We start from the raw sequence: 22274 nt of genomic DNA, 5'->3' as shown, positions 1-22274 counted from the left end.
GTTAAAACAGGATATTTGATTGCTGTCTTGTTTTAAACCTGGCATTACTAACAGGAAAACATATTGCAAAATTTTCTTTAAATAATAAGCTAAAACAATCATTCACTACTGTCAAATTTTCAGTCGGCTTTGTATCTACATTTTAAGGCTTCCATGTAATCTAACCTTGTTTTGTTGTGCTTATTGTTTTTTTAATCTGAGGCATACACACAAATTGCAGCTACCATGATGGAGAATAAGGGAATAGATATTCAAAAATATAGCTTTGATTTACAGAATGCCTTGGGACTCTATTTCCTTTTAATTAATGGACGTGGACCAGGCCCTGTTTGAGCCCGGAACTGACAGCTTAGATTCCTGAAATACTCCTAAATAGTGATTCTTCTATTTAAACAGTTAAAAACTATAATAATACAGTAAAAGATTTATGCAGTTCACTCTATGATGTTCCTATAAATTACAATTATTTATTGATACCATTCTAGATTATAACTGAGTGATGTTGCTTTTAAACTGCCAGGGACACCCTTTTCTCCTTACCTTTAGTTAAAATAGAGAATTAAATGTAATTTTAAGTTACAAATCATCATAATAATTTTTGTATTCATAATGAAGTTACTTTAAAATTATTTTGTGTAAGTAGTACCCATTTAAATATTTAATCCAAAAAGCATTTTCATAAAATTATTGAAAATTATTGAGTTTTCAATTGCATTAAAATGCAATGCTTATGGGTGAAAGCAGGGTAGAATAGGAAGCACAAATTTTGTTTGTCTCTCTACCAAAAAAATAATTGTGCTAGCCAAAGCTGTAGGAAGTAACTATATTGGAACTCTGGGGCCTGTCTGAGCACTTACAACACACAGGGGACAGCTTGACTAGGAACTGTGGTTAATTTAGTAAATTTCACCCCTTTAGACTAAAAGCAACTTCAAAGCCTCCATCACTCAACCCCATGTCAGGCAAAATGCCTATATTTCTGGTGTAAATTGGTGGAGCCACTGTGGGCAAAAAAGACCTTATTTTCCAGATATTGGGGTTCTGCATTCTGTTTGCTGATTACTGCCTCTGATCCTTGAGGTGTAGGCACAGAAGTTGGTGAGAGTTGTTTCAACCTTCATAAGCAGAAACAATATCCAGGAGTTTTAAAGGATCAGCACTATTTTTTTCTTTTTTTCCTTTTTTGTCCATTAGGGAGCAAGACATTGAATTAGGTCATTAAAAACAACCTCACATAGTGGAATTTGGAAAGCTATGTGCATGTCCAGGGAAAGATACTGGCTTATAAAAGAACTGAGAAGACCTAAAACTTTAAACTCAGGCTGGTTTCTGGTAAAGAGAAATACTTCAACAATCCGAAAAAAAAAAAAATTCAAACTCTAACAAAGGGTCAATTCTGATTTCTGGAGTTAGAGCATTATAAAAATCAAATGTACAGCTCTCAACAAATATCACAAGGCATAAGAAGATAGACAAAAATATGGCTCAATCATAGGAAAAAAATAAATTGAGAGAAACTATTCCTGAGGAAGTCTGGATTTTGTGGCTGCTAGAAAAAGCCTTTAAAACCACTGCCGTAAAGATGCACTAACAACTAAAGGGAGACAATGATAAAGAGAAAAAAATGATGTAGGAACAAAATGAAATATTGATAATGAAAAATAAATTACTAAAGAAAGGGCCAAAAAGAAATCCTGGAGATGAAAATTACAATAACTGAAATGAAAAGCTCACCTCAGGAGTTCAAAACCAGAAATGAACAGGCAAAATTATAAATAAACTTGAGGAAAGAATAATTGATATTTATCAAGTTGGGGGAACAGAAAGAAAAACAAATGAAGAAAAATGAACAAAGCTTAACAAACTTCTGGGACATCATCCAGTGAATGAGCATACACATTGTGGAAGCCCCAGAAAGAGAGAAATGGGCAGAAAGGATATTTAAAGAAATAATGGCCTAAAATAGCCCAATTTAATGAAATACATAAATCTACAAAACCAAGAAGTTTAGTGAACACCAAGTAGGATAAACTCAAAGAGACCTAAACTAGGACATATTATAACCAGGTTGTTAAAAGCCAAAGATAATGAGTGAATCTTGAAAGCAGCAAGAGAGAAGGAATTCATCACCTAAAAGGTATCTTGACTATGGTGACTAGCCAATATCTCATCAGAAACTTTGGAGGCCAAAAGGCAGTAGATTGATAAATTCAAAGTCCTCAAAGACAAATTGTTAACCAAGAATGCTATATCAGGCAAAATATCCTTCAAAAATGAAGTAGAAATTAAAATATTCCAAGAAAAACAAAAGCTGAGGGACATAATTAACAGTAGACTTTCCTTGTAAAAATGCAAATGGAGTCTTTCTAATTGAAATAAAATGCTGCTGGACAGTAGGTAAAACCATATGAAGAAATAAAGGTCAGCAGTAAGGTAAAATTGCAGTAAAGGCAATTTTAAAAAGCCAGTAGTTTTGTAACCCCAATTTTTAAAAAATTTTCTCAATGATTTAAAATAAAAATTCATAAAATGAAATTATTAATTTATGTAATTAGGAGCACAATGTATAAATATGTAATTTATCACATCAATAAAGAAAGAGATAGATGGGTCTATATAAGAGCACAGTTTTTTTCATGCTATTGAAGTTAACAAATAATTGGTCAAAGAATAAGTCACAAGAGTAATTGGAAAGAGATTGTTCAAGATGGCAGAGTAGAAGGATGCGTGCTCACTCCCTCTTGGAAGAGCACCGGAATCAAAACAAACAATCATCAACAGGAAGACACTGGAACTCACCAAAAAAGATACATGGAGAACAATTACACCACAGAAGTCCACCCACTGGAGTGAAGGTACTGATCCCCATGTCAGGCTTCCCAACCTGGGGGTCCAGCAGTGGGAGGAGAAATTCCCAGAGAATCAGACTGTAAAGTCTAGTGGGATTTTATTGCAGGACTTTGACAGGACTGGGGGAAACAGAGACTCCACTCTTGGAGGACACACACAAAGTACTGTGCACATCAGGACCCAGGGAGAAGGAGCAGTGACTCCACAGGAGACTGAAGCAGACCTAACTGCTAGTGTTGGAGGGTATTCTGCAGAGGTGGGAGGTGGCAGTGGTTCACCACAGGGACAAGGACACTGGCAGCAGAAGTTCTGGGAAGTACTCTTTGGCATGAGCCTTGCCAGAGTCCACCATGAGCCCCACGAAAGAGCCTGTAGGATCCAGTCCTCAGACGCCTCAGGCCAAACAACTAACAGGGAGGGAACTCAGCCCCATGCATCAGGAGACAAATGGATTAAAGTTTTACTGAGCTCTGCTCTCCAGAGCAACACCCAGCTCTACCCACCACCAGTCCCTCCCATCAGGAAGCGTGCACAAACCACTTAGACAGCCTCATCCATCAGAAAGCAGACAGCAGAAGCAAGAAGACTACAGTCCTGTAGCCTGTGGAATGAAAACCACATTCACAGAAAGACAGACAAAATGAAAAGGCGGAAGACTATACACCAGATGAAGGAACAAAATAAAACCCCAGAAAAAAAAACTAAATGAAGCGGAGATAGGCAACCTTCCAGAAAAAGAATGCAGAATAATGATAGTGAAGATGATCCTAGACCTCAGAAAAAGAATGGAAGCAAATATCAAGATGATGCAAGAAATGTTTAACAAAAAATTAGAAGAATTAAAGAAGAAACAAACAGAGATGAACAAAGCAATAACTAAAATGAAAAATACATTAGAAGGAATCAATAGTAGAATAACTGAGGCAGAAGAACGGATAACTGACCTTGAAGACAGAATGGTAGAAATCACTGCCGTGGAACAGAATAAAGAAAAAAGAATGAAAATAAGTGAAGACAGCCTAAGAGACCTCTGGGACAACGTTAAATGCACCAACATTCACATTATAGGGGTTCCAGAAGGAGAAGAGAGAAAGAAAGCACCCAGGAAAATATTTGAAAAGTTTATAGTCAAAAACTTCCATAATTTGGGAAAGGAAATAGCCACCAAAGTCCAGGAAGCACAGAGAGTCCCAGACAGGATAAACCCAAGGAGAAACACAATGAGGCACGTAGTAATCAAATTGACAAAAATTATTAAAAGCAACAAGGGAAAAGTGACAAATACCATACAAGGGAACTCCCATAAGGTTAACAGCTGATTTCTCACCAGAAACTCAGCAAGCCAGAAGGGAGTGGTATGATATATTTAAAGCAATGAAAGGGAAGAACCTACAACCAAGATTACTCTACACAGCAAGGATCTCATTCATGTTCGATAGAAATATCAAAAGCTTTACAGACAAGCAAAAGCTAAGAGAATTCAGCACCACCAAACCAGCTCTACAACAAATGCTAAAGGAACTTCTCTAAGTGGGAAACAAAAGAGAAGAAAAGGACCTACAAAAACAAACCCAAAACAATTAAGAAAATAGTCATAGGAACATACCTATCGATAATTACCTTAAACGTGAATGGATTAAATGTTCCAACCAAAAGACACAGGCTCGCTGAATGGTTACAAAAACAAGACCCATATATATGCTGTCTACAAGAGACCCACTTCAGACCTAGGGACACACACAGACTGAAAGTGAGGGAATGGAAAAGATATTCCATGCAAATGGAAATCAAAAGAAAGCTGTAGTAGTAATTCTCACATCAGATAAAATAGATTTTAAAATAAAGAATGTTACAAGAGATAAGGAAGGGCACTACATAATGACCAAAGGATCAATCCAAGAAGAAGATAAAGCAATTACAAATATATATGCACCCAAAATAGGAGCACCTCAGTACATAAGGCAAATGCTAACAGCTATAAAAGAGGAAATCATCAGTAACACAATAATAGTGGGGGATTTTAACACCTCACTTAAACCAATGGACAGATCATCCAGACAGAAAATTAATAAGGAAACAAAAACTTTAAATGACACAAAAGACCAGATGGATTAAATTGATATTTATAAGACATTCCATCCAAAAACGGCATATTACACTTTCTTCTCAAGTGCACACAGAACTTTCTCCAGGAAAGATGACATCTTAGGTGACAAATCAAGCCTCAGTAAATTTAAGAAAATTGAAATCATCAAGTATCTTTTCTGATCACAATGCAATGAGATTAGAGATAAATTACAGGGAAAAAATGTAAAAAAAAAAAAAACGCATGGTGGCTAAACAATATGTTACTAAATAACCAAGAGATTACTGAAGAAATCAAAGAGGAAATCAAAAAATACCTAGAGACAAATGACAACGAAAATACAATGATCCAAAACCTAAGGATGCAGCAAAAGCAGTTCTAAGAGGGAAGTTTATAGCAAAACAATCCTACCTCAAGAAACAAGAAAAATCTCAAACAATCTAACCTTACACCTAAAGGAACTAGAGAAAGAACAAACAAAACTCAAAGTTTGTAGAAGGAAAGAAATCATAAAGTTCAGATCAGAAATAAATGAAATAGAAACAAAGGAAACAATAGCAAAGATCAATAAAACTAAAAGCTGGTTCCTTGAGAAGATAAACAAAATTGATAAACCTTTAACCAGACTCACCAAGAAAGAGAGGGAGAGGACTCAAATCAATAAAATTAGAAATGAAAAAGGAGAAGTCACAATGGACACCACAGAAATACAAAGCATAATAAGAGACTACGACAAGGAACTCTATGTCAATAAAAGGGAAACCTTGGAAGAAACGGACAAATCCTTAGAAAGGTGTAAACTTCCAAGGCTGAACCAGGAAGAAATAGAAAATATGAACAGACCTATCACAAGTAATGAAATTGAAACTGTGAATAAAAATCTTCCAACAAACAAAAGTCCAGGACCAGATGTCTTCACAGGTGAATTCTATCAAATATTTAGAGAAGAGCTAACACCCATCCTTCTCAAGCTCTTCCAAACAACTGCAGAGGAAGGAACACTCCCAAACTCATTCTATGAGGCCACCATCACCCTGATACCAAAACCAGGCAAAGATCCTCCAAAAAAAAAAAAAGAAATTAAATACTAATATCATTGATAAATATAGATGCAAAAATCCTCAACAAAGTACTAGAAAACAGAATCCCACAACACATTAAAAGGATCATACACTATGATCAAGTGGAAGTTATATGCAAGGATTCTTTAATATATGCAAATCAATCAATGTGATACACCATATTAACAAATTGAAGAATAAAAACCTTATGATCATCTCAATAGATGCAGAAAAAGCTTCTGACAAAATTCAACACGCATTTATGATAAAAACTCTCCAGAAAGTGGGCCTAGAGGGAACCTACCTCAACATAATAAAGGCCATATATGACAAACCCACAGCAAACAACATTCTCAATGGTGAAAAACTGAAAGTATTTCCTCTAAGATCAGGAACAAGACAAGGATGTCTACTCTAGCCACTTATTTTCAACATAGTTTTGGAAGTCCTAGCCATGTCAGTCAGAGAAGAAAAAGAAATAAAATGAATCCAAATTGGAAAAGAAGAAGTAAACTGTCACTGTTTGCAGATGACATGATAATATACATAGAAAATCCTAAAGATGCCACCAGAAAACTGCTAGAGCTAATCAATGAATTTGGTAAAGTAGCAGGATACAAAATTAATGCACAGAAATCTCTTGCATTCCTATACACTAACAATGAAAGATCAGAAAAAGAAATTATGGAAACAATCTCATTCACCATTGCAACAAAAAGAATAAAATACCTAGGAATAAATCTACCTAAGGAGGTAAAAGACTTGTACTCAGAAAACTATAAGACACTGTTGAAAGAAATCAAAGATAACAAAAAGAAATGGAGAGATATAGCATGTTATTGGATTGGAAGAATCAATATTGTGAAAATGACTATACTACCCAAAGCAATCTACAGAGTCAATGCAATCCCTAACAAATTACCAATGGTATTTTTTTACAGAACTAGAACAAAAATCTGAAAATTTGTATGGAGACACAAAACCCTGAATAGCCAAAACAATCTTGAGGGAAAAACTGGAGCTGGAGGAATCAGACTCCCTGACTTCAGACTATACTACAAAGCTATAGTAATCAAGAGAGTATGTTGCTGGCACAAAAACAGAAATACAGATCAATGGAACAGGATAGAAAGCCCAGAGATAAACCCACGCACCTATGGTCAACTAATCTATGACAAAGGAGGCAAGGTTATACAATGTATATAAGATAGTCTCTTCAATAAGCAGTGCTGGGAAAACTGGACAGCTACTTGTAAAAGAATGAAATTAGAACACTCCCTAACACCATACACAAAAATAAACTCAAAATGGATTAAAGACCTAAATGTAAGACCGGACACTATAAAACTCTTAAAGGAAAACGTAGGAAGAATGTTCCTTGACATAAATCACAGCAAGATCTTTTTTGACACACCTCCTAGAGCAATGGAAATAAAAACAGAAATAAACAAATGAAACAATACATTTGGACCTAATGAAACTTGAAAGCTTTTGCACAGCGAAGGAAACTATGAACAAGATGAAAAGACAACACTCAGAATGGGAGAAAATATTTGCAAATGAATCAACAGACAAAGGATTAATCTCCAAAATACATAAACAGCTCATGTAGCTCAGTAACAAAAAAACCAAACAACCCAATCCAAAAATGGGCAGAAGACCTAAATAGACATTTCTCCAAAGAAGACATACAGATGGCCAAGAAGCACATGAAAAGCTGCTCAACATCACTAATTATTAGAGAAATACAAATCAAAACTACAATGAGGTATCACCTCACACCAGTTAGAATGGGCATCATCAGAAAATCTGCAAACAACAAATGCTGGAGAGGGTGTGGAGAAAAGGGGACCCTCTTGCACTGTTAGTGGGAATGTAAATTGATACAGCCACTATGGAGAACAGTATGGAGGTTCCTTGAAAAACTAAAAAGAGAACTACCATATGACCCAGCAATCCCACTACTGGGCATATACCCAGAGAAAACCATAATTCAAAAAGACACATGCGGGCTTCCCTGGTGGTGCAGTGGTTGAGAGTCCGCCTGCCGATGCAGGGGACGCGGGTTTGTGCCCCGGTCCGGGAAGATCCCACATGCCGCGGAGCGGCTGGGCCCGTGAGCCATGGCTGCTGAGCCTGCACGTCCGGAGCCTGTGCTCCGCAACGGGAGAGGCCACAACAGTGAGAGGCCCACGTACTGCAAAAAAAAAAAAAAAAAAAAAGACACATGCACTCCAAAGTTCATTGCAACACTATTTACAATAACCAGGTCATGGAAGCAACCTAAATGCCCACTGACAGATGAATGGATAAAGAAGATGTGGTACATATATACAGTGGAATATTACTCAGCCATAAAAAGGAATGAAATTGGGTCATATGTAGGTACATGGATGGACCTCGAGACTGTCATACAAAGTGAGGTAAGTCAGAAAGAGAAAAACAAATATCGTATATTAATGCATATATGTGGAAGCTAGAAAAATGGTAAAGATGATCCAGTTTGCAAGGCATAAATAGAGACACAGATGTAGAGAACAAATGTATGGACATGGGGGCAAGGGGTGGTAGGATGAATTGGGAGATTAGGATTGACATATATACACTAATATGTATAAAATAGATAACTAATAAGAACCTGCTGTATAAAATAAATAAATAAAATTCAAGAATAAAAAAAAAAAACCTTAAAAAAAATCAAGTGTACCATACTAATGTTAGATGCTAGTAATAGCAGAAATTGGATGTGGGGTTTATGGAAATTCTGCAATTTTTCTGTAAATGTAAAAGTATTGTAAAATATAAACTTTTAAAAAATCTGGAAAGAAAAGTAATTGGAAATTTTTTTTTGGCAGTACGCAGCCCTCTCACTGTTGTGGCCTCTCCCGTTGTGGAGCACAGGCTCCGGACACGCAGGCTCAGCAGCCATGGCTCGTGGGCCCAGCCGCTCCGCGGCATGTGGGATCCTCCCGGACCGGGGCACGAACCTGTGTCCCCTGCATCGACAGGCGGACTCTCAACCACTGCGCCACCAGGGAAGCCCCCAGAAATTTTTTTTTTTTTTGATGAATGAAAACACAACAGTCCAAATCAATAGATGTGGAGAAGCAGGACTCAGAGAGGAATTTATAGGTGCAAGTGCCTACATTAAATAAGAAGAAAGATCTAAAAATCAATATACTAATATTATACTTTAAAGAACTATAAAAAGAAGGCAAACTAAACCAAAATATAGCAGAAGGAAAAAAAATGGAGTTAGAACAGAGATAAACAAAACAAACAAACAAACAAAAAAAAAAACAGAGAAAATCAATAATACCTAAACCTGGTTCTTTGAAAAGGTCAGCAAAATTATCAAACTTTTAGCTAAACTGCCAAAGAGAAAAAGAAAAAAAGTAGATGCAAATAATTTTAAAATGAGAAATGAACCTAGGGAGATCACTAAAGGCTTTTCAAAAATAAAAAGTTTATAAGAGGATATGAAGAAGTTGTAGCCAAGATGGGAGAAGAAGAATACCCCAGCTTACCTCTTAGCACAGTGAGACAGATAGGGGGGAAGAAGAAGTGGTATAGTCAAGACTCATAGCACCAAGGGAGCAAATTAGCAAAGACTGTCCCCAAGGAGTGCATAGTCCTAACTCCTGGTTAGGCTCCCCAGACCAGGGCTCCAGCACCAGGAAGCCATGCCCCCAAAACAATGGCCTTAAAGGCCAGTGGAGAGTACTTTCAGCAGAGCTAATGGCTCATAGTAATCAATCTACCACAACAAGAGGACACAGGCAGCCCAAATACAGGTACCCCTAGAGCATCTAAGTCTGGTGACCGGATGAGGGTGCACTGCTTGGATGGATAGGATGTCTAATACAAAAGGCCACTTTTACAAGATCAGGAAATGTAACCAACCTTCAGATACATAAAAATAAAAACTGCAAGTTGGGTGAAATAAGGCAACAGAGGAATATGTTGCAAATGAAGCAACAACATAAAACCCCAGAAAAAGAACTAAGTGAAGTGGACATAGGCAATCTACCCCACAGAGAGTTCAAGGTAATGATTGTAAAGATGTTCAGAAAAACTGGGGAGAAGATTAAATAAACAGAGTGAGAAGGTAGAAGTTTTTAGCAAAAAATTAGAAAATATAAATAAGAACAAAACAAAGATGAACAATACAATAACTGAAATGATAAATACACCAGAAAGAATCAACAGTAGATTAGATGATACAGAGACATCGATCAGCGAGCTGAAAGACAAAGTAGTGGAAATCATTGAAGTTGAACAGAAAAAAGAATAAAAAGAAAGAAGACAGTTTAAGAGACTTCTGTGACAACATCAAGCATATTAACATTTGCATTATAGGTCTCCCAGAGGGAGAAGAGAGGCAGAAAGGGGCAGAGAACATATTTGAAGACATAATAGCTATAATTCCCTAACTTGGGAAAGGAAACAGTCATCTAGTTGTAGGAAGCAGAGCCAATCCCACACAGGATCAACCCAAAGAAGACCACACCAAGACACATTGTAATTAAAATGGCAAAAATTAAGAGAAAATTTTAAAAGCAGCAAGGGAAAAGGAACAAGTTACTTACAAGGATACTCCCATAAGCCTATTGGCTAACTTTTCAGCAGAAACACTGCAGACCTGAAGGGAGTGGCACAATATATAATATTTAAAATGATGAAAGGGGAAAACCTACTACCAGGAATACTCTCACCAGCAAGGCTCTCATTCATGTTTGATGGAGAGATCAAAAGTTTTACAAGCAAGCAAAAGTTAAAGAGTTCAGCACCACCAAACCAGGTGTACAAGAAATGTTAAGGGGACTTTTCTAAGTGAGAGAGAAAAGGTCACAACTAGAAACAGGAAAATCACAAAAGGAAAAATTGGTAAAGGCAAATATATAGTAAAGTTAGTAAATCAGCCAGATATAAAGCTAGAAGGAAGGTTAGAACACAAAAGTAATACAATCATGTATACTCATAATAAGTAGTTAAGAGATACATGAAACTAAAAGGTTTAAAATATGATGTCAAAAATAGTAAGTGTGGTGAGGAAAGTAAAAATGCAAGGTTGTTAAAATGCACTTGAACTTAAGAGATCAGCAACTTAAAATAATCATGTATTTTCACATATATATGTATGTATTTTGCTAAATACAGTGTGGGGAATAAGACAATAACTATACAATAGTTTTACATGTTGTAACTAGACTTATCGTGATGATATTTTGAGAGGTATAGAAATACCAAATAGCTATATTGTGTAACAGGAACTAACATAGTGTTGTAGGTTAGTTATACTTCAAAACAGAAAAGAAAAAACAACCTCATGGAAAAATAGATCAGATTTGTGGTTACCAGAGGCAGGGGACTGGGGAAAGGACAATTGGAGGAAGGTGGTTAAAAGGTTCAAACTTCCAGTTATATGATAAATGAGTACTAGGAATGCAATATATATCATAAACACTGCTGTATGTTATATATGAAAATTGTTGAGAGTAAATCTTGAGGTCTCATGTGAAGAAATTTTTTTCTATTTCTTTAATTTTGTACCTACATAAGATGATGGATATTCACTTATTCACTTATCACTTATTGTGATAATCACTTCATAATGTATGTAAGTAAAATTATAATGCTATACAACTTAAACTTAGTGCTGTATGTCAATTATATATCAACAAAACTGAAAGAAAAAAAAGAGGATATTATCAAAACTTGCACAACAAAAATTAGACAGCCTGGAATACGTGGATAAATACCTTGAAAAACTCAATTTACTTACACTGACTAAACAAGAAATAGAGTATTTCAACAGACCTATATCAAATTAAGAGACTGAAATAGTAATCAAAAACCTACCAAAAAGGAAAAGTCCTGGAGAGATAGCATCACTGGCAAATTCTATCAAACATTTATATAATTAAGTAATCCTTTTCAAATATTCCAAAAAAGTGAAAAGAAGGAAACATTATATAATGCTGTGAGGCTAGATTTACCTGATATGAAAGCCTGTGTATTGCCGAAACCTGCTTTCAGTTTCAAGGTTCGTTGGACTCACCAGCAAAATACCCACTCGTCTCACACAACTGAACAGATTTAATTAGTTTCTTTAATAGAAGATGATTTAACTTAATTTCAATATACAATCATTAGAAGGGGATGAATAAAAGTATTAGAAAGACATAACAGAGTATACATCACCAGATTGGGCTGACATCTTCATCCAGATTCAAACAGCAGCTGGGAAATCCCGAGTAACAGCAATCTGGAGTCCCAGCTGGGAAGGGTCCCAGGCGGTGCGTCCACCTCAGGGGTGAAACTTCAAATTGTAGTTCTGGGGGCTTCCGTTTATAATTCCAGGCCACAAACTGATGTCATCAGTTTGCATGCAAAAATGCAGCTCTGGTTCAACTGTAATAATGCTGTTGATTTCACCATATGAGTCACAAGATTTTCTAGACCCCAGGGGACTGGCCAGGTCCCCAGGGCTCAAGAAATTCCAAGACCCACTCCCTTTCTTATTGTACTTGCTGCTTGACTTGTTAGTAAGAATTGTTAGGTGTGCAAGCAGGCCTGCAGTCCAGGCAGGATCACAAGTCAGTCAGAGGCCTTCTTTTGCCTCTGAAGCCTAAACAAGACTACTTTACTAGTTTTCCCAACAGCCAGATAAAGACACCACAAAATAAAATTACAGACCATGATCATTTCTAAATATGGACATTAAAATACTCAAGAAAAGATTTGCAGATCAAATCCACTAGAATATTGAAAGGAGTATTCACCATAGTAAAATGATACTTATTCTATTTTTGCAAAGCTGGTTCAGCAAATGTAAATCAATCCATGTAATACAGCACATGAATATAATGAAGGGAAAAACAAACAAACAAATGATCATTTTAACTTACACAGAAAAGGAAGTTGAGAAAATCCAACATTCTTTTGATGAAAACTCTCAAGAAATTTAGGAATAGAGGGAGAAGTCCTCAATATGATACAGGATACTTTTGAAAAACCCACAGCTTATGTCATACTCAGTGGTGTAAACTGAAAGCTTTCTTCCTAAGATCAGGAACAATACAAAGTTGTATTGTTTCACTGTTGCTATTTAACCTTATACCAGAAGTTCTAGCATAGGAATGACACAGGAAAAAGAAATAAAAATGCATCCACATTGGAATGAGAGAGGTAAAGCAATGTGTATTTGCAGATGACGTGATACTAGACATAGAAAATCTCAAAGAATTCACAAAAAACTACTAAGGATAATAACCAAACTTAACTAAGGTGCATAATACAAGATTAACAGGCAAAAATCAGTTTTTTTCATACACACAGGGTCAGTGAACACTCTGAACATGAAATTTTTAAACTTCCACTTACTAGAGCAACAAAACAAATTAAATACTTAAGAATAAATCTAACTAAGGAGGTAAAACATTTGCATGATGAGAACCACAAAATATTATTATTATTATTATTATTACTGTGCTGCGTGGCATGCAGGATCTTAGTTCCCCAACCAGGGATTGAACCTATGCCTCCTGCAGTGGAAGCTCAGGGCCCTAACCACTGGACAGCCAGGGAATTCCCCACAAAACATTATTGCTGCAAGAAATTAAAGGATACCTAAATACGTGGAAACTCATCCTATGTATGTTCATGATAGGAATACTTAACATGGTTAAGATGTCAACACTATCCAAAACTATCTACAGATTTAATGCAATGCCTATCAAAACTCTAACAGCATTTTTGTAGAAATAAAAAATCCACTCCTCAACCTCACATGGAACTACAAGAACCACAAATAGACGAAACAATCCTGAAAAACAGCAAAGTTAAAGGACTCACACTTTCAAACACTGAAGTTAGAAATTTACTATGAACCTACAGTAAATTAACAGTGTAGTAATGGGAAAAGGGCAGACATATAAACCAATGGAATAGAAGACAAAGTAGAAATTAACCCTCACACGTATGGGCAATTGATTTTCAACAAGGATGCAAGACGATTCAGTGGGGAAAGGACAATCTTCTCAACAAATAGTGCTTGTAAAATCTTGATATCCACATGCAAAGGAATAAAGTTGGACACTTACCTTAAAAAAATTAACTCAAAATGGATCAGAGACAAACTTTAGAAGTAAAAACATAATACTTTTACAAGAAAATCCTAAGGGAAAACTTCATCACATTGTATTTTGCTATGATTTCATAGGTATGACACCAAAAGCACAAACAATAAAAGTAAATAAATTGGACTTCATCAAATGCAGAACTTTGTGCATCAAAAGATACTATCAAGAAAGTGAAATACAATATACAGATTGGGAGACAATCTTTGCAAATCACGTATCTGATAAGGAACTAATGTGCACAATACATAAAGAACTCCTATAACTCAACAACAACAAAAAACCAATTGAAAAATGGGAAAGTACTTGAATAGATACTTCTCAAAATAAGATACACAAATGGTCAAAAAGTACATGCAAAGATGCTCAAAATCATTAATCATTAAGGAAATGCAAATCGAAGAACCACTTCACACATTAAGATTGCTATTATAAAAAGTAAATAAACGGAAAATAGCAAGGGTTGGTGTGAATGTGGAGAAATAGGACCTCGTGCGTTACAATTCTGTTACCGAATGCAAGTTCGTATACCTGATGCAGTTAGTCCAGACAAACCAAAACATAGGAGTTTGGAGCAGAGAAAGGTTTACTGCAAGTCCACAAAGGAGGTGGGTGGCTTGTGCCCAGAAAGCCCTGAACTCTCCAAAGGGTTTCAACAAAGCACTTTTAAAGGCAAGGTAAGAGAGGTATGTGGTTAGTTGTTGCAAACTTCTTGGTGTAGGACAGTACTTTGTTCTTGCCACTCTCCAGGTAGGTCAGGTCATGATGTTCCTGTAAACCTCCAACAAGACAAATATTATTTTCTGTTCTGCAACTTTTATCTCTATATTAATGGACTCTTAAAGGTCAGAGCCTTGAGAATAGGCTATCCTGTACATTTTAGGCTGTAGGCAACATTATTTTACAAAAGGTACAGAGCCAGCATGACCAACACAGGAAACAGAACAGAAAGGTTAAAGTAAAAGAAACAGATCTAATGTGAAATCAGATTTGTTCTTCTCTATTATACTCATAAGAATGCAAAATGATGTATCTGCTCTGAAAAACATTTTTCTTGTTCTTCACTAAGTTAAACATAGAGCTGTTATATGCCCCGGTAATTCTAATCCTGACTATTTATGAAGAGAAATTGAAATCAGGGACTCAAACAGATATTTGTACAACAATGGTCACAGCAACATTGTTCACAATACCAGAATGAATAGATAAAGAAAATGTGATATATACACAAAATGGAATATTATTCAGCCTTAAAAAGAAAGGAAATTCTGATATGTTAAAATATACATGAACCTTGAAGACATAATGCTAAGTGAAATAATGTTGTCAGAAGACAAATACTGTATGATTCCACTTATATCAGATACCTAGATTAGACAAATTCATGGAGACAGAAAGTAGAATAGAGGTACCAGGGGCTAGGGAGTGGGGGGAATAGGGAGTTATTGCTTAATGATACAGAGTTTATGTAGGGAAGATGAAAACATTTGGGGTATAGATAGTGCTTATCGTTACACACCACTGTGGATGTATTTAGTGCCACCAGATTCTATAATTACAATACTTTAAAATGATAGACATCATTATGTATATTTTACTATAATAAAAAAGGAAATACTTGATTCTAAGTTACTACCAAGTATATAACAAAGATCAAAGCACTAACAATTTCTTAGTGACGTAAATCACATTCCTTCCCTTTGCCTCTGAAAACTTTGTTTCAAAATCCACTTTACCAGAATGGCCTAGTAATACCAATATACACTTGTTTCAGATACAGATTGTCTTTTATCTTCATCTACAAGTTAGAATTAACCTGATGATGATAGCCTATCGACTAGGATTATTGCAAGCATTTGAAAACACTGTTGTGGTGTCAAAGGTTTAAAAACATTCATTACTTAATCACTTAGGACCTCAGTTTGCTTGTGTATTACCTGGAGTCATCAAACCTGATTAATTCTAAGTTAACTGCCTCCTTCTGATGGGATGTGATTCTAAAAGTTTTCTAATAGAGTAAATGCACTTGTCTTAGCAGGTTCTGTGGAGATACACAGGAAAAGGAACCAGAAACACTAGGAGCAAATACCCGGCTATATGGATGGATTCCACAGAATGATCTTGGGTAAGACCAAAGAGAAGCAAAATTAAATAATTTTGCTTAATTACGAATGAGGAATAATCTGAATGATTACTCAATAACAGATAAGTTGTATTCAAAATAAGAAAAAAAACTTAATTTCTTCTTCACATTTCTTCTGGAGCTTGTTAAAGAAAAACTTATTCATGACACTTGTTAAAGACTGTAAGGCACACTTTAGCCAAGACCACCATGATAAGTACAGTAACTACTGCAATGGACTTTTACAGTAAGACAGAGAGATTGGACTAAACTGCATGCAGAAAGAAAAGTGGGAAATTTATAACCAAAGTGCAGAGAGGGAGGTCAGTGGATGGAAAATCACTAGAAGAAACATCAGGGTCAAGGGAGGACGCTGGCAAAACTAACCTAATCCGATTCTTGTTGACAGCAGGCCAGGGTGATCAGCCATCACTTGGGGGATGGTGAAAGAGGAAGCAGCAGCTCAAAAGAGTGATCAGGTATCAGTACTGGGAGAATCTAGCTAAACTGACTTTAGAAGGATGGTTGCTAAAATTGGGCAATGCAGAGATAAACAAAAAGCCCCCAAATCAGGGTCTACTTGAAAAGAGAGTTCAGAGGAGCCTGACTAGAGTTTGGTCAAATATGGAATCTTTGTCAAGCACTAACATAAATATGGTATTTATAATTCTTCCATTTATGATACAATCTCTCCCTCCTCAGAATCAGAGCCAAAGAAAGTACCTTTACATCAGGCTATCATTATCTTTTGTATAGAATATTGCAACACCCTCCTGGCTTTCTGTATCCATTATCTTCCTCGTCTCTTCACTTTTCCCACAGTAGCTATTTGAAAAAAAAATCTGATAAGCCATTTCACCATCTACAATATTATAAATGGTTCAAATTACTTATAATCAATTCAAAACCCAATTTTTAAAACAGAGTACTACATGAACTTGCCCAGGTCGATCTTTCTAGCCTGTTATGCCAACATTCTCACATTGAAACCCTGCACATCTCAACTCCCTTTCCCTATTAAAGCAAGCGTTTGTTTTCTTAAAACCCTCCATTCCTTTTTATTAAAGTATTCTCACCCCAGCAACTGTCCAACGTCAAGTGCTCTCCATCGGTTAACTCTGCACAAACTTTTCACAGGTGTGGAATGACTTAATTGCTGGAATTACTAATTGCTGCTTAGCCTGGAATAATTAATTGCTGCTTTCTTTAGAGCCTATAGGAATTTATATATGGCCTCATGGCACAGAATTATGCAGAAGATGCTACCTAATTGAATTAATGATTTATAAAGGCGTCATGATTTTCTGTATCTGAAACTCTTACTAATGATATATATTTTATTTTTAGGTCATCCCAAAGCCAGAACTTTTATTACTCACTGTGGAACCAATGGGATCTATGAAGCTATTTACCACAGGGTCCCTATGGTGGTAATTCCCCTGTTTGGTGATCAGCATGATAATATTGCTCATATAAAAGCCAAAGGGGCAGCTGTTGAATTAAATTTGCACATAATTACGAGTTCCAATCTCCTTAACACTTTGAACACAGTTATTAACAACCCTTCCTGAGTATAGACTATATTCTTTTCTGAGAAGCCTCAGTATTTTAAAAGGAGTAAATTGTCTCATTCAGTTAAATTGATTACTTTTACATAATCACCAGGACATAACTAACATCAAATATGATTGTCTTACACTTCTCAAATTCTATGAAAGTATTTAGATTCACCTACTGTTACTGGGTAATAGATTACAACCTGAAAGAAATACTAAATTTATTTAAAGAAACTAAGCTGCTGTTAAAGAGACACAAATATTTTTATTAATAATACTTATTGTTTATCTCTTAAAAATGCAGATGTTAACACTATAAAGAATTTAGACAGTATTAAAAAAGCATAGAGAAATAAAAGTGAAAAATCACTTAACTCTCCACATGCAGCTATAACCATCAGTATAGAAATATTACTTTAGGTATTTCCTCGTGCTAATTTATAACTAGAAAAAAAAGATAGAAAGACTTTTATAAAAATAGGATCATTCTACTTGTTAATTAAAAACATCCTATATTGGTATATTTTAATTGAAAACAAGAGAAAGACAGTGAAGTAAAGAGTGTGAGACAGTGAGATCCAAATGGAGACACAGAAGACCCCAGCCTCCCTGTCCCCTGACAAAGATCGACAATTAGACACGACAGTACCCATAAACAAAAACATCTCTGGGAGAGCTCTAAAGTCCACTTAAGGAATTTTAGCAACACTGTGGAACTAAAAAATCCTGAGAATAATCACAAAAAAACAGAATGAAGACAGCTTCATTTTACCCATATCATCCCATTTCCAAGCCAGCATTACTCAACACCAAGAGGGAACTTCCCAGCTAGAAAGAGTTTCTCAACAGGAAAGGGTGAGTCGAGTGACCAGGTTCTAAAGCCTTTTGGGGCACAGAAATTGAAACACAAATCCTAAATTGTAGCTACTACAAAGCTACAGATCTTCTAAAAGTATGGTACTGGCATAAAAACAGACACATAGACCAATGGACAGGATTGAGTGTCCAAAAGTAAACCCTCACATATAAGGTAAAACAATATTTAACAAGAGAGCCAAGAATACTCAATAAGAAAACAGTTGTGTCTTCAATAAATGGTGCTGGGGAACCTAGATAATCTCATATAGGAGAATGAAATTGGACCCCTATCTTACCTCACTTACAAAGATTAACTAGAAATGGATTAAAAACTTAAACATAAGACCTGAAACCATACAACTCCTAGAAGAAAATATAGGGAAAAAAAAGCTCCTTGACAAGGGTCTTTGTAACAATATTTTGGATATGCCAACGACAGCACAAGGAACAAATACAAGAATCAACAAGTGGGCTACATCAAATTTAAAAGCTCCTGCACAGCAAAAGAAATGATCTACAAAATGAAAGAAAACGTACAAAATGGGAGAAAATATTTGCAAATTAGATATCTGATAAGGTTAAAATACAAAATATATAAAAACTCATATAACTCAAGTAAAGAAAAATTTAAAAATTAGTAGAGTTACTAAATAAACATTTTTCCAAAGAAGATGTACAAATGGCCAACAGATACATGAAAGGGGGGTTGACATCAGTAAGCATCAGAAAATGCAAATCAAAACCACAATGAAATATCACCTCATACCTATTAGAATGGCCATGAACGAAAGAAAAGGTATAACAAATGTTGGTGAGGAAGTGAAGAAGGGTGTTGGTAGGAATGTAAATTGCTGTAACCACTATGGAAAATAGGATGGCGCTTCCTCCAAAAATTTAAAATAGAACTACTACATCATTCAGCAATGCCACTTTGGGGTATACATCTAAAGGAAATTACAACGGAATATGGAAGAGATACCTGCATTTCTATGTTCATTGTAGCGTTATTCATAACAACTAAGATATAAAAACAACCTAATTATCCATCAATGGATAAATGGATAAAGAAGATGTGGTATATGTATGTAAAGAAATATTATTCAGCAAAGAGAAAGAAGGAAATCCTGCCAATTTGTGTAACATGGCATTGTTCTAAGTGAAATAAGTCAGGCAGAGAAAGTCAAATACTATATGATATCACTTATATGTGTAATCTAAAAAGTGAAATTCATAGAAACTGAAAGCAGGTTGGTGGTAACTAGAGTCTAGGGGTTTGGGAAGTGAAGAGATGTTGGTCAAAGGGTACAAACTTTTAGTTTGAAGTGAATAAGTTATAGGGATATTTGTACTGCATGGTGATTAGCTGTGATTATAAATAAGTAAAAATATTCTCAACAGCAAGTGATTATATTTATCATTTTAGTGTATTTCAAATAAATCAAATATATTCTTGGAAAAAAATAAGCTATATTAAAATTAAAAGAATTGCCATGGTTGGAGAGATTTTTTTAATATTAGATAAATTCTTACTAAAATTTTCCTATAATTCTATGTACAAATATTTACATTAGAGTTTAGAATAATTACTTTTTAAATATTTCCAATTTTGGTCAATATAGAATGACTTTTCACTATGAAGTCACTTTTAAACTTCCCATTCATGTCACCTAAACATCACATCTTAATTTTTGTTTGCTGTATTATCATTATAACATGTTCAAAACTTACAATGTACACATTTTGTCCACGACCAAAATTTCGAATAACATTTAGCCTTAGTTTTGTATTTATATGGATTTAATATGCACTTTCTTTTTATTGCAGTCTCTCTATTCCTGGAGGATTTTCTTTTCATTAATTTTTTATCTGACAGATATTTTGTTTTTGGGTCTTAGAGGGTTTCTTGTTGCTATTTCCTTGTTTCCTTGAGATATATTCAGAAGTATTTATTCCTTAAATTCTTGGTATTAAGAAAGGCCTTTTTTTTTTTTTAAACCAAACAGCAACAAGGATTTGATGTTTTTCTGATTTATCGTTCCCTTCCTCAGAACTTTCTACATGCTCTTCCACTATCTTCTACAATTTAATATTCTATATTCTCCATCAATGATGACTGCACTTCAGTGTGGGAGAATAACCTTCCTCCTTCAACTCTTTCACAGATACAAGGAAATCCTTTTTCTAAATCAGCCATTCAAAACCTTAAACCAAACCTTGGTCTGGTCTTTGTTCCATGACAGAAGTTAGAAGGGTTAGTGTTCTAGCTATTGCCATTGTTCTATCTCAACACTGGCACTTGCATCCCTCTGTAGATTGAAGCAAAGAGTCCAGCATCTACTCACTTTCAGGCCCACTTCTTGCCCAGACGGTCACGTGAAACTTATTGGTTTCATCTGGAATGTCAGGGCCATGAAAATCACAGACTGAAACCATTTCCTGTTACTATTGAAGACTAGCTCCTTGCTAACACTGACACTCCAGACAGAACCTGGGGAAGGGCAGAGTGGTGGGGGGAAGGGTTCCTTTTTCATAAACTTTCCCCTCATTGCTGCTTCTTGTCACTATCATGTTCCCAATACTACACTCATCAAATGAAACCAAATTCTGTATTCTCAACCTACATATTCTACATTCTTATTTCTGAACTTTCAAAATGCTATTTCCAGTTAGAAATTCTTTTCTCCCCTGCCTCCAATCATTACTGAGACTATGAAACATCCAACAAATTCCAGCTGATAGGCCACTATATCTAGAAATATCTCAAGAGGAAACAAACTTTCATATGCATTCTGACTCTTGGTGATATCATTTATGACACAACTTATTATATAATTATGTAATATACTTTTAATAATATATAACAGTTTTAGGTATATCATGTCCTTAACAAATTTTTCAAGTTGCTATCTGTATATTCAATTTTAGCTATAAAGAGAATGCTATAAAGTTAGCAAGAATTCACCATGATCAGCCTATGAAGCCTCTGGAATGAGCAGTTCTTCTGGATTGAGTTTATCATGTGCCATAAAGCAGTCAAACACCTTTGGCCAGCCATCCACAACTACACCTAGTACCAGTACAATTCTTTTTATGTGATTGGGTTCCTCCTAGCATGCGTGGCAACTTTTATATTCCTGATCACTAAATGTTGCCTGTTTTGTTGCTGGAAGTTTGGTAAAACTGCGAAGAAGAAAAAGAGAGAGTAGTTTTTTTTTAACAGTTCGGCTGGAAACTTTGGTAGGATCCATCTGAATTAACCCAGCCACTGATTAGAATAGATTCCTCTCCTACTTCCCCAGGTTCTTGTCCATTCCTCAGCTTATCAAGTCACAGATCAAAGACTCACCCCAAAAATATGCCACATGATTCAGAATTAAGGTTTAAATTAATCTGTTCTTTAAAAGACAATATAAACAATTAAACACATGGAAGTTATTACCATTAAAGCCTCAGTGCTTTGTTTCTTTCTTTCAGTTCAACCAAATGAGATGCTGTTTGAGACCTTAGGAACATAATGATTAATTCTATTTTCAGTACTGCTCATGTTGACTATTTCCTAAATAACATCGTTTTGGGTCCAGTGTATGAGAATTATTGCGT

The 22274-nt window shown here is 35.5% G+C and overlaps 1 long non-coding RNA gene and 1 pseudogene across 1 annotated transcript in view; one reads left to right on the top strand and one right to left on the bottom strand.

Moving 5' to 3' along the window:
- LOC137223774 (uncharacterized) overlaps positions 1 to 12620 on the bottom strand; it is a 70144-nt gene extending 57524 nt beyond the window's left edge. Inside the window, exon 1 of the long non-coding RNA XR_010943060.1 lies at positions 12202 to 12620. This is a non-coding gene — a long non-coding RNA (uncharacterized lncRNA). The remainder of the gene's footprint in view (positions 1 to 12201) is intronic.
- The window catches only part of LOC137223773 (UDP-glucuronosyltransferase 2C1-like), a 36742-nt pseudogene extending 14862 nt beyond the window's left edge, over positions 1 to 21880 (top strand).
- The last annotated feature ends 394 nt before the right edge of the window (positions 21881 to 22274 follow it).

This window comes from Pseudorca crassidens, chromosome 4 (assembly GCF_039906515.1).
Source record: "Pseudorca crassidens isolate mPseCra1 chromosome 4, mPseCra1.hap1, whole genome shotgun sequence".
Taxonomy (NCBI): Eukaryota; Metazoa; Chordata; class Mammalia; order Artiodactyla; family Delphinidae; genus Pseudorca; species Pseudorca crassidens.
Note: the sequence above shows the minus strand (reverse complement) of the source record. Positions and strands in the feature narration are given on the sequence as shown.